We start from the raw sequence: 14,305 nt of genomic DNA, 5'->3' as shown, positions 1-14,305 counted from the left end.
TTCACTGCTCAGTACTTCTGTATAATGTCCTCCATTCTGCTACTGCTTCTTCTGAACATTCGCTACATAGAGACAAGAGTAAAACAAGGAAAAAGGATTATCTCCGGCACACCGACCCATAAAATCGAAAATCTTTATTCGGCATGTCAAGCCATGATTAAAAGGAATGAAAGAACCTGATGCATTTCTGGCGCGGTACTATGACTAAGGGCAACAGTACTGCGCCAGAAACGCGTCAGGTTCTTTTATTCCTTTTAATCATGGCTTGACATGCCGAATAAAGCTTTTCGATTTTATGGGTCGGTGTGCCGGAGATAATCCTTTCCCCTTGTTTTACTTTTGGCTGTGCTTACCAGCGGGATCGCCACCCACCTGCTATTGATGGAACTCAGTTATGTGGATTGATCTTCTATGTTGCCAGCTCCCTGACCCCCGTCCTATTCTACATAGAGACAGGGGAGCAGGAATCTTGCAAGTGTATGAGTACTGTAAACTTCACAGCAGCTGCTCTACGCCCACCAGCACAGAGAGCCCACAAAAAAAGGGAAAACTGGTGAAAAATACAGAATGTAAGTCATATAATGGCCAGAAATAGTGTTATTCTGAATGTACAGGTCCTTCTCAAAAAATTAGCATATAGTGTTAAATTTCATTATTTACCATAATGTAATAATTACAATTAAACTTTCATATATTATAGATTCATTATCCACCAACTGAAATTTGTCAGGTCTTTTATTGTTTTAATACTGATGATTTTGGCATACAACTCCTGATAACCCAAAAAACCTGTCTCAATAAATTAGCATATCAAGAAAAGGTTCTCTAAACGACCTATTACCCTAATCTTCTGAATCAACTAATTAACTCTAAACACATGCAAAAGATACCTGAGGCTTTTATAAACTCCCTGCCTGGTTCATTACTCAAAACCCCCATCATGGGTAAGACTAGCGACCTGACAGATGTCAAGAAGGCCATCATTGACACCCTCAAGCAAGAGGGTAAGACCCAGAAAGAAATTTCTCAACAAATAGGCTGTTCCCAGAGTGCTGTATCAAGGCACCTCAATGGTAAGTCTGTTGGAAGGAAACAATGTGGCAGAAAACGCTGTACAACGAGAAGAGGAGACCGGACCCTGAGGAAGATTGTGGAGAAGGACCGATTCCAGACCTTGGGGAACCTGAGGAAGCAGTGGACTGAGTCTGGTGTGGAAACATCCAGAGCCACCGTGCACAGGCGTGTGCAGGAAATGGGCTACAGGTGCCGCATTCCCCAGGTAAAGCCACTTTTGAACCATAAACAGCGGCAGAGGTGCCTGACCTGGGCTACAGAGAAGCAGCACTGGACTGTTGCTAAGTGGTCCCAAGTACTTTTTTCTGATGAAAGCAAATTTTGCATGTCATTCGGAAATCAAGGTGCCAGAGTCTGGAGGAAGACTGGGGAGAAGGAAATGCCAAAATGCCTGAAGTCCAGTGTCAAGTACCCATAGTCAGTGATGGTGTGGGGTGCCATGTCAGCTGCTGGTGTTGGTCCACTGTGTTTCATCAAGGGCAGGGTCAATGCAGCTAGCTATCAGGAGATTTTGGAGCACTTCATGCTTCCATCGGCTGAAATGCTTTATGGAGATGAAGATTTCATTTTTCAGCACGACCTGGCACCTGCTCACAGTGCCAAAACCACTGGTAAATGGTTTACTGACCATGTTATTACTGTGCTCAATTGGCCTGCCAACTCTCCTGACCTGAACCCCATAGAGAATCTGTGGGATATTGTGAAGAGAAAGTTGAGAGACGCAAGACCCAACACTCTGGATGAGCTTAAGGCCGCTATTGAAGCATCCTGGGCCTCCATAACATCTCAGCAGTGTCACAGGCTGATTGCCTCCATGCCACGCCGCATTGAAGCAGTCATTTCTGCCAAAGGATTCCCGACCAAGTATTGAGTGCATAACTGAACATTATTATTTGATGGTTTTTTTGTTTGTTATTAAAAAACACTTTTATTTGATTGGATGGGTGAAATATGCTAATTTATTGAGACAGGTTTTTTGGGTTATCAGGAGTTGTATGCCAAAATCATCAGTATTAAAACAATAAAAGACCTGACAAATTTCAGTTGGTGGATAATGAATCTATAATATATGAAAGTTTAATTGTAATCATTACATTATGGTAAATAATGAAATTTAACACTATATGCTAATTTTTTGAGAAGGACCTGTACACATTGTAGGGGTTCAGTATCTCTGGCAGCGGTTGAGGTATAAACAGACAGCAAGTTTGTAAATCAGGCAGGAAGATTTATTTAAGTCCATAAATCTTCCAAAGATAACAAATGATCTTTGGCAGAAAAGGTATAATAAAACAGAAAATAAATAGTCCATATAGTCGCGTGGGTTTGGCTCGCACGTTCAGATACCAGTCCTGCTCTCACAGCCTCTGGCAGAGGCGAGTAACATACTGTATACAAGGTCTTTTCCACCTCCACACATAGACCTAGAGCTGAACTGTCTTAAATAGGCTGTTAGAAGTCCTGGAACTGGAGGTATCAGAACTGCCAGTCCCACCCAGCTCTTCTGACCATTCCTAAAACCCAGAACCAATATGCAGGCCCATTAAAAAAAAATTCTCAGCAATTAATATGCTGGAACCTGCTTCTCCGGATCCTACATCAATGATGCTAGCCACTTCGTTGACGCATTCCTTCCATCCAAAGCTTGTCCATGTCACGATTCTGTTGTCGGGTGTCCTGGAACAATGGACTCCTTCCCTGTCCTTGATGCTAGGGGCCCCGTAGCTCATCCTGTTCCCTGGATTACTTCTGATGGTGAAGACGCCGGGGCCATGTACATTATCTTAGCTCCTGAATCCGCACTCAGTCTGTACCCTTCCCCCACCCAGGGAAGAGGGGAATAGTAGTGTACTGTAATACACCAGACTAACAAGGTAATATGAACAGGGGTAAAGAAAAATACCAATCATACAAATATACACACACATATAACAGAAATCTACATTGGGGTTTGGAGGATGGAGTAAAACCAAAGAGAAGAAGGGGAATTAGCACACACCTAAACCTAGCAATGGTCACAAATAAATCCATCAAGCGCCTTCTCAAATAACAATCACCAACAACCTCCAGCCATACAGCATAAGCTAACTCTGACAATGAGTGCTAGCCAGGACCCAGATTATATAGGAGATGGGAGTGGCTAGCAATGAACAGCTGAGAGCCTTAATACAGGAAAGCTTCCAGGAGCTCTCAACTGAGCAGCTTAACCCCTGCACTACTAAAATAAACCTGAACCATTTAATATGAAGGTGAAGATCTTCCAATCAGTACAGGAGTAGGAGAAATCAGACACTGTGGTCTTCTGGCTCCTCTCTGTTGCAATAAACCCATGACAGTCCGGCTGCAACCTTACAACATACAGACCAGCTTATTTTAAAACTCACTTGAAACTCCATGCACACTTTAAAGGATTTTTTTACTTAAATACTTGTATTTTGAATAAGTTAACTGAGAATCTGTCAGTGAGCTCATTCTAACAGAGAAAGTTATACGTTATCTGTCTTTTAACTGTGCTGATTTATGACTTCATAAAAGTTGATCTGCACTTTTATGTGGTCATAAATCAGTTGAGAGGAACAACAGAAGAGTTTCAAGTTTAGAAAGACCTCACTTACAGATTCTCCGATTCTCCAAGCAGCAGTAGTAAGAGAATATAGAAGGGAAGCGGTGCAAATTTTTTAATGAAAACCAATTGCAAAAGTGATTTTTAGCACAAAATACATGCGCTTAAGTAAAAAAAAAAAAAGAGTCTACATCCTGTAAGTAAAATGTGTTTTTTTATAGGGAGCAATATCTTTCTGCTTGTATATGTAGCTATGTCCATTAATGCAGTGCGTCCGATCCGTCATCGCAGTGCGTAAAGGTAATCGGGTCCAATGTTTAAAGGGGAAGTTCCCATAATTCCCATTAGTGCAGAGTGTTACAATACGATAATGAATGTTGTGACTGCACATCCTGTGATGAAATGTTGCTGTCAGTGAGTATATTCCTTCCAGTAAAGTTGTGTTGTGTAACGCCTCCTGATTATCCACCTTCTTACATCTAACCTGTGAGTCAGTCACTTTTGTTTGTTGCAGGAAGTAAAACTTTACGGTGAACTGAGGCGACTTATAACCATGAGCCGAAATGTCGACATCGGAGCAATGAAGAGTGTGAAGAATGTCCGATGCATGGCGGGACGTATTGTCAGATAGATCCTATAAGGTGCTGGTATATAGAGAAGAGGTCAATGCACTAAGTCCACCCCACGGTCCTCCAGTCTGGGGGACAAAGCTCATCCTCCATAAGACTGAGCAGTCTCCTTGCCATTCCAATGGGGAAGATTTCTCAATAACGCTGTGCGGTTTACGGATTAATGTGCTGCGAAAAAAATGGTGCAGACGGCCCCAAAACGGCACGGACGCGTGTTGGCACATTTCCATGGCTGGAGTGCAGGACGGGACCCAAATAAAATAGGACGTAAAAATAATAATCAATGAAGATCTAGGAAAGCTTCATAATCACAATGGGAAATAATGTATCGGAACCAGGATCCAAGAATGACTTTATTATACAAAACTAATGTAAAGATTGAGTTTTCCTAAAGGTTCATATAAAATAGTTCTTTTTAGTGGAACTTTTGCAAATCAAGGGTTCAAAAAAGAGGCCCTTCAGCAGCTGCAGTGTGCATACATTTCTACTGTATGTAGTAAGGTAGACATCACAATATGCACGTAAGCTGCTGCAGAACCTGAAAATACACCTCAGCTGCTGCAGAACCTCATAATATACACATCTCAGCTGCTGCAGAACCTCATAATACACCTCAGCAGCTGCAGAACCTCACAATACACCTCAGCTGCTGCAGAACCTCACAATACACCTCAGCTGCCGCAGAACGTCATAATATACACCTCAGCTACTGCAGAACCTCATAATACACACCTCAGCTGCTGCAGAACCTCATAATACACCTCAGCTGCTTCAAACCTTCTTTTGAACACACATTTGTGCAGAATATATACAGATATATATATATATATATATATATATATACATATATATATATATATATATATATAGATGTACAGATCTGTTATTTTTATTTTTTTAGATGACAATTTGGTAAAATCTATAAATCCTGTAAATACAAAGTCCACGGTGTCACAATAAAAAAAGGAAAAAACACTGAAATCCTTAAAAATAGAAGAACAATTATTCGGTGTCCCCATCTTGGGAGAAAATTGTGATGTTACCGGATAAATCCGGAGCGGATGTCACAGTCTACATGGAATGTTCTATGCCGGATCGGAGAGAAGAACAGGACGATCCCCCGGTGGACCCCTCTTCTGCACTGCGCACCCAGCCCCCCACACCCTACATGACCAGGGCTTGGATGCCCTCCATACAGACAGGCTGCGGGGTCTCGGGGGCTCCCGCTTTGTGACCGTATCACCGCCTCATAGAACTAAGAGAGTCCCTGCTCTAAGGCAATGGCCGGTATCAGGAGGGACCCTCTGAGACGAGGGCAAAGCAGCAGCTAATACCGAGAAATGGGAGTTTCCTTTGCTATGAGGTAATAAAAACAAATTGATTTTCACATTTTTTCACATCACTTTTTCTTCCACGGGGAACTAAAACTCCCAACGTAACCCTGAAAGACACAGACCTTCTGGACCTGCTCGGAGTTATAGTTTTCTACACAAGTTGTATTCTTGAAGGAGTATTCCCATCTCCAAGATCCTATCCCAATATCTAGTAGGTGTAATAATAATTACATTAGCAATATCTATGTCTATTTCCTCATGTGCAGGACCTTACGTATCCCATGTACAGGACCTTACGTATCCATGGTTACAACCACTGGCATCTAGCTGTCACTTTATCAGTGGTTGTAACCATGGATACATAAGGTTCTGCAATGCCTGCACATGACGAAATAGACAATAGCAAATCAGAAAAACTATTCTACATTTCTAATTGGAGGTATTTGGTATTATTATTATTATTATTACACCTACTACATATTGGGATAGGATGTTGGAGATGGGAATAGCCCTTTTAGTGTTCGTTCACATGTAGAGGTGAAATTCACGGCAATGTTCCTAAGAAAATAAAATAAAAAAATCACAGCAAAAGGGTGCATGTAAAATAGCAGCATGTGAAAGCAGCCTCAGGCTATGTTCACAAGTTGCATTTTTGCAGCCTTTTTATGCAAATTAAAAGCTGATTTTTACAGTACCAGCATAAATTGTGGGATTTCAGAAATCTCATACTGATGCTTGATATTTTTTCCTGACTGAATTGGAAAACGTCTGCTTTTTTGAAAACTCCGTCATGTCACTCCTTTCAGCATTTTTCCCCCCATTGAAAGCAATGGGTAAATTAAAAAAAGCAGCAAAAAGCGCCATCAGTTTTTGCAGTGTTATTAACCCCTTTACCCCCAAGGGTGGTTTGCACGTTAATGACCAGGCCAATTTTTACAATTCTAACCACTGTCCCTTTATGAGGTTATAACTCTGGAAAGCTTCAACGGATCCCAGTGATTCTGACATTGTTTTCTCGGGACATATTGTACTTCATGATAGTGGTAAAAATTCTTTGATAGTACCTGCGTTTGTTTGTGAAAAAAACGGAAATTTGGTGAAAATTATGAAAATTTCGCAATTTTCCAACTTTGAATTTTTATGCAATTAAATCACAGAGATATGTCACACAAAATACTTAATAAGTAACATTTCCCACATGTTTACCTTACATCAGCACAATTTTGGAACCAAAATTTTTTTTCGTTAGGGAGTTATAAGGGTTAAAAGTTGACCAGCCATTTTTCATTTTTACAACACCATTTTTTTTTAGGGACCACATCTCATTTGAAGTCATTTTGAGGGGTCTATATGATAGAAAATACCCAAGTGTGACACCATTCTAAAAACTGCACCCCTCAAGGTGCTCAAAACCATATTCAATAAGTTTATTAACCCTTCTGGTGCTTCACAGGAATTTTTGGAATGTTTAAATAAAAATGAACATTTAACTTTTTTTCACGAAAAATTTACTTCAGCTCCAATTTGTTTTAATTTACCAAGGGTAACAGGAGAAAATGGACCCCAAAAGTTGTTGTACAATTTGTCCTGAGTACGCTGATACCCCATATGTGGGGGTAAACCACTGTTTGGGCTAATGGGAGAGCTCGGAAGGGGAGGAGCGCCATTTGACTTTTCAATGCAAAATTGACAGGAATTGAGATGGGACACCATGTTGCGTTTGAAGAGCCACTGATGTGCCTAAACATTGAAACCCCCCACAAGTGACACCATTTTGGAAAGTAGACCCCCTAAGGAACTTATCTAGAGGTGTGGTGAGCACTTTGACCCACCAAGTGCTTCACAGAAGTTTATAATGCAAAACCGTAAAAATAAAAAATCATATTTTTTCACAAAAATTATCTTTTCGCCCCCAATTTTTTATTTGCCCAAGGGTAAGAGAAGAAATTGGACCCCAAAAGTTGTTGTACAATTTGTCCTGAGTACGCGGATACCCCATATGTGGGGGTAAACCACTGTTTGGGCGCATGAGAGAGCTTGGAAGGGAAGGAGCGCCATTTGACTTTTCAATGCAAAATTGACAGGAATTGAGATGGGACGCCATGTTGCGTTTGGAGAGCCACTGATGTGCCTAAACATTGAAACCCCCCACAAGTGACACCATTTTGGAAAGTAGACCCCCTAAGGAATTTATCTAGATGTGTTTTGAGCGCTTTGACCCACCAAGGGCTTCGCAGAAGTTTATAATGCAGAGCCGTAAAAATAAAACAAACATTTTTTCCCACAAAAATTATTTTTTAGCCCCCAGTTTTGTATTTTCCCGAGGGTAACAGGAGAAATTGGACCCCAAAAGTTGTTGTCCAATTTGTCCTGAGTGCGCTGATACCCCATATGTGGGGGGGGGGAACCACTGTTTGGGCACACGGAAGAGCTCGGAAGGGAAGGAGCACTGTTTTACTTTTTCAACGCAGAATTGGCTGGAATTGAGATCGGACGCCATGTCGCATTTGGAGAGCCCCTGATGTGCCTAAACAGTGGAAACCCCCCAATTATAACTGAAACCCTAATCCAAACACACCCCTAACCCAAATCCCAACGGTAACCCTAACCACACCTCTAACCCTGACACACCCCTAACCCTAATCCCAACCCTATTCCCAACTGTAAATGTAATCTAAACCCTAACCGTAACTTTAGCCCCAACCCTAACCCTAACTTTAGCCCCAACCCTAACTGTAGCCCCAACCCTAACCCTAACCCTAGCCCTAACCCTAGCCCTAACCCTAGCCCTAACCCTAGCCCTATGTTGTGAATTCTGTTGTCGGGCTCCCTCCTGTGGTCATGAATGGTACTTCGGCTGGTTCTGTCCATGGACTTCCTCTGGTGGGTGTTTCTGAGTTTCCTTTCACAGGTGACGAGGTTAATTCGTTAGCTGCTGCTCTATTTAACTCCACTTAGATCTTTGCTCCATGCCACCTGTCAATGTTCCAGTATTGGTCTAGTTCAATCCTGGATCGTTCTTGTGACCTGTCTTCCCATCAGAAGCTAAGTTCCAGCTTGTATTTCTTTGGTTTGCTATTTTTCTGTCCAGCTTGCTATTTAATTTGTTGTCTTGCTTGCTGGAAGCTCTGGGACGCAGAGGGAGCGCCTCCGCACCGTGAGTCGGTGAGGAGGGTCTTTTTGCGCCCTCTGCGTGGTCTTTTGTAGGTTTTTGTGCTGACCGCAAAGTAACCTTTCCTATCCTCGGTCTGTTCAGTAAGTCGGGCCTCACTTTGCTTTATCTATTTCATCTCTGTGTTTGTATTTTCATCTTTACTCACAGTCATTATATGTGGGGGGCTGCCTTTTCCTTTGGGGAATTTCTCTGAGGCAAGGTAGGCTTTATTTTTCTATCTTCAGGGCTAGCTAGTTTCTTAGGCTGTGCCGAGTTGCATAGGGGGCGTTAGGCGCAATCCACGGCTATTTCTAGTGTGGTTGATAGGTTTAGGGATTGCGGTCAGCAGAGTTCCCACGTCCCAGAGCTCGTCCTTATTATCAGTAACTATCAGGTCATTCCGTGTGCTCTTAACCACCAGGTCCATTATTGTCCTGACCACCAGGTCATAACAGTACAGGTGGCCCAAAGTACTAATGCATCTCAATAGAGGGATAAGAGAAGTTCTGAGACCTTTTTTTTTTTCTTTGCAGTGTGTTTTGTCTCAATTTTCCCCTTTACCTCTGGGTGGTTCAGGACACTGGTATAAACATGGACATTCAAGGTCTGTCCTCTTGGATGGATAATCTTACTACAAGGATACAAAACATTCAAGATTTTGTGGTTCAGAATCCGATGTCAGAGCCTAGGATTCCTATTCCTGATTTGTTCTTTGGTGATAGATCTAAGTTCTTGAATTTCAAAAATAATTGTAAATTGTTTCTTGCCTTGAAACCTCGCTCCTCAGGTGACCCTGTTCAACAAGTAAAGATCATTATTTCTTTGTTACGTGGTGACCCTCAAGACTGGGCATTTTCCCTTGCGCCAGGAGATCCGGCATTGCGTGATGTTGATGCGTTTTTCCTGGCGCTTGGATTGCTTTATGACGAACCTAATTCAGTGGATCAGGCAGAGAAAATCTTGCTGGCTCTGTGTCAGGGTCAGGATGAGGTAGAGATATATTGTCAGAAGTTTAGAAAGTGGTCTGTGCTCACTCAGTGGAATGAATGTGCCCTGGCAGCAATCTTCAGAAAGGGTCTCTCTGAAGCCCTTAAGGATGTCATGGTGGGGTTTCCCATGCCTGCTGGTCTGAATGAGTCTATGTTCTTGGCCATTCAGATCGATCAACGCTCTTGTGAGAGCGTAAAGCTGTGCACCATTTGGCGGTACTATCTGAGCATGGGCCTGAGCCTATGCAATGTGATAGGACTTTGACCAGAGCTGAACGGCAAGAACACAGACGTCGGAATGGGCTATGTTTTTACTGTGGTGATTCCACTCATGCTATCTCCGATTGTCCTAAGCGCACTAAGCGGTTCGCTAGGTCTGCCACCATTGGTACGGTACAGTCTAAATTTCTATTGTCTGTTACTCTGATTTGCTCTTTGTCATCCTATTCTGTTATGGCATTTGTGGATTCAGGCGCTGCCCTGAATTTGATGGACTTGGAGTATGCTAGGCGCTGTGGTTTTTTCTTGGAGCCCTTGCAGTATCCTATTCCATTGAGAGGAATTGATGCTACGCCTTTGGCCAAGAATAAGCCTCAGTATTGGACCCAATTGACCATGTGCATGGCTCCTGCACATCAGGAGGATATCCGCTTTCTGGTGTTGCATAATCTGCATGATGTGGTCGTTTTGGGGTTGCCATGGCTACAGGTTCATAATCCAGTATTGGACTGGAAATCTATGTCTGTGTCCAGCTGGGGTTGCCAGGGGGTACATGGTGATGTTCCATTTTTGTCTATTTCGTCTTCCACTCCTTCTGAAGTTCCAGAGTTTTTGTCGGATTATCGGGATGTATTTGATGAGCCCAAAGCCAGTGCCCTACCTCCTCATAGGGATTGTGATTGTGCAATTAATTTGATTCCTGGTAGTAAGTTTCCTAAGGGCCGATTGTTCAATTTATCTGTGCCAGAACACGCCGCTATGCGGAGTTATATAAAGGAATCCGTGGAGAAAGGCCATATTCGCCCGTCGTCATCACCGTTAGGAGCAGGGTTCTTTTTTGTGGCCAAGAAGGATGGTTCTTTGAGACCTTGTATTGATTACTGCCTTCTTAATAAAATTACAGTCAAATTTCAGTATCCTTTGCCGTTGCTGTCTGATTTGTTTGCTCGTATTAAAGGGGCTAGTTGGTTCACCAAGATAGATCTTCGAGGGGCGTATAATCTTGTGCGTATTAAACAAGGCGATGAATGGAAAACAGCATTTAATACGCCCGAGGGCCATTTTGAGTACCTGGTTATGCCATTCGGGCTTTCCAATGCTCCATCAGTATTTCAGTCCTTTATGCATGACATCTTCCGAGAGTACCTGGATAAATTCCTGATTGTGTATTTGGATGATATTTTGGTCTTTTCAGATAATTGGGAGTCTCATGTGACGCAGGTCAGAATGGTGTTCCAGGTCCTTCGTGCGAATTCCTTGTTTGTGAAGGGGTCAAAGTGTCTCTTTGGAGTTCAGAAGGTTTCATTTTTGGGGTTCATTTTTTCCCCTTCTACTATCGAGATAGACCCTGTTAAAGTCCAGGCCATTTACGATTGGACTCAGCCGACATCTGTGAAGAGCCTGCAAAAGTTCCTGGGCTTTGCTAATTTTTATCGGCGCTTCATCGCTAATTTTTCTACTGTTGTCAAACCGTTGACTGATTTGACCAAGAAGGGTGCTGATGTGGTCAATTGGTCTTCTGCAGCTGTAGAGGCTTTTCAGGAGTTGAAGCGTCGTTTTTCTTCTGCCCCTGTGTTGTGCCAGCCAGATGTTTTGCTTCCGTTTCAGGTTGAGGTTGATGCTTCTGAGATTGGAGCAGGGGCTGTTTTGTCGCAAAGAAGCTCTGATGGCTCGGTGATGAAGCCATGTGCTTTCTTTTCTAGAAAGTTTTCGGCTGCTGAGCGTAACTATGATGTTGGTAATCGTGAATTGTTGGCCATAAAGTGGGCATTCGAGGAGTGGCGTCATTGGCTGGAAGGAGCCAAGCATCGCGTGGTGGTCTTGACAGATCACAAGAATTTGACTTATCTTGAGTCTGCCAAACGGTTGAATCCTAGACAGGCTCGATGGTCGTTATTTTTCTCCCGTTTTGATTTTGTGGTTTCGTACCTTCCGGGCTCTAAGAATGTGAAGGCTGATGCCCTGTCAAGGAGTTTTGTGCCTGACTCTCCGGGTGTTCCTGAGCCGGCGGGTATTCTCAAAGAGGGGGTAATTTTGTCTGCCATCTCCCCTGATTTGCGGCGGGTGCTGCAAAAATTTCAGGCTGATAGACCTGACCGTTGCCCAGCGGAGAAACTGTTTGTCCCTGATAGATGGACTAGTAGAGTTATCTCTGAGATTCATTGTTCAGTGTTGGCTGGGCATCCTGGAATCTTTGGTACCAGAGATTTGGTGGCTAGATCCTTCTGGTGGCCGTCTTTGTCGCGGGATGTGCGTTCTTTTGTGCAGTCCTGTGGGACTTGTGCTCGGGCTAAGCCCTGCTGTTCTCGTGCCAGTGGGTTGCTTTTGCCCTTGCCGGTCCCGAAGAGGCCCTGGACGCATATTTCTATGGATTTTATTTCGGATCTCCCTGTCTCTCAAAAGATGTCGGTCATTTGGGTGGTTTGTGATCGCTTTTCTAAGATGGTCCATTTGGTACCTTTGTCTAAATTGCCTTCCTCCTCTGATTTGGTGCCATTATTTTTCCAGCATGTGGTTCGTTTACATGGTATCCCGGAGAACATCGTTTCTGACAGAGGTTCCCAGTTTGTTTCAAGGTTTTGGCGATCCTTTTGTGCTAGGATGGGCATTGATTTGTCTTTTTCCTCGGCTTTCCATCCTCAGACAAATGGCCAAACCGAACGAACTAATCAAACTTTGGAAACATATCTGAGATGCTTTGTTTCTGCTGATCAGGATGACTGGGTGTCCTTTTTGCCGTTGGCTGAGTTCGCCCTTAATAATCGGGCCAGCTCGGCTACTTTGGTTTCGCCGTTTTTCTGCAATTCTGGTTTCCATCCTCGTTTCTCTTCAGGGCAGGTTGAGTCTTCAGACTGTCCTGGTGTAGATACTGTGGTGGATAGGTTGCAGCAGATTTGGACTCATGTGGTGAACAATTTGACATTGTCCCAGGAGAAGGCTCAACGTTTCGCTAACCGCCGGCGCTGTGTGGGTCCCCGACTTCGTGTTGGGGATTTGGTTTAGTTCTCGTCTCGTTATGTTCCTATGAAGGTTTCCTCTCCTAAGTTTAAGCCTCGTTTCATTGGTCCGTATAAGATTTCTGAGGTTATCAATCCTGTGTCATTTCGTTTGGCCCTTCCTGCTTCTTTTGCCATCCATAATGTATTCCATAGTTCGTTATTGCGGAGATACGTGGCGCCTGTGGTTCCATCCGTTGATCCTCCTGCCCCGGTGTTAGTTGAGGGGGAGTTGGAGTATGTGGTGGAGAAGATTTTGGATTCTCGTGTTTCGAGACGGAAACTCCAGTACCTGGTTAAGTGGAAGGGTTATGGTCAGGAAGATAATTCCTGGGTTTTTGCCTCTGATGTTCATGCTGCCGATCTGGTTCGTGCCTTTCATTTGGCTCATCCTGGTCGGCCTGGGGGCTCTGGTGAGGGTTCGGTGACTCCTCCTCAAGGGGGAGGGTACTGTTGTGAATTCTGTTGTCGGGCTCCCTCCTGTGGTCATGAATGGTACTTCGGCTGGTTCTGTCCATGGACTTCCTCTGGTGGGTGTTTCTGAGTTTCCTTTTACAGGTGACGAGGTTAATTCGTTAGCTGCTGCTCTATTTAACTCCACTTAGATCTTTGCTCCATGCCACCTGTCAATGTTCCAGTATTGGTCTAGTTCAATCCTGGATCGTTCTTGTGACCTGTCTTCCCATCAGAAGCTAAGTTCCAGCTTGTATTTCTTTGGTTTGCTATTTTTCTGTCCAGCTTGCTATTTAATTTGTTGTCTTGCTTGCTGGAAGCTCTGGGACGCAGAGGGAGCGCCTCCGCACCGTGAGTCGGTGAGGAGGGTCTTTATGCGCCCTCTGCGTGATCTTTTGTAGGTTTTTGTGCTGACCGCAAAGTAACCTTTCCTATCCTCGGTCTGTTCAGTAAGTCGGGCCTCACTTTGCTTTATCTATTTCATCTCTGTGTTTGTATTTTCATCTTTACTCACAGTCATTATATGTGGGGGGTTGCCTTTTCCTTTGGGGAATTTCTCTGAGGCAAGGTAGGCTTTATTTTTCTATCTTCAGGGCTAGCTAGTTTCTTAGGCTGTGCCGAGTTGCATAGGGAGCGTTAGGCGCAATCCACGGCTATTTCTAGTGTGGTTGATAGGTTTAGGGATTGCGGTCAGCAGAGTTCCCACGTCCCAGAGCTCGTCCTTATTATCAGTAACTATCAGGTCATTCCGTGTGCTCTTAACCACCAGGTCCATTATTGTCCTGACCACCAGGTCATAACAGCCCTAACCCTAGCCCTAACCGTAACCCTAACCCTAGCCCTAATGGGAAAATGGAAATAAATAAAAAAAAATTATTTTTCCCTAACTAAGGG

This window comes from Ranitomeya imitator, chromosome 5, assembly GCF_032444005.1.
Source record: "Ranitomeya imitator isolate aRanImi1 chromosome 5, aRanImi1.pri, whole genome shotgun sequence".
In the NCBI taxonomy this organism is placed as follows: domain Eukaryota; kingdom Metazoa; phylum Chordata; class Amphibia; order Anura; family Dendrobatidae; genus Ranitomeya; species Ranitomeya imitator.
The sequence above is the reverse complement of the archived record's forward strand: the minus strand, read 5'-3'. Positions refer to the sequence as shown.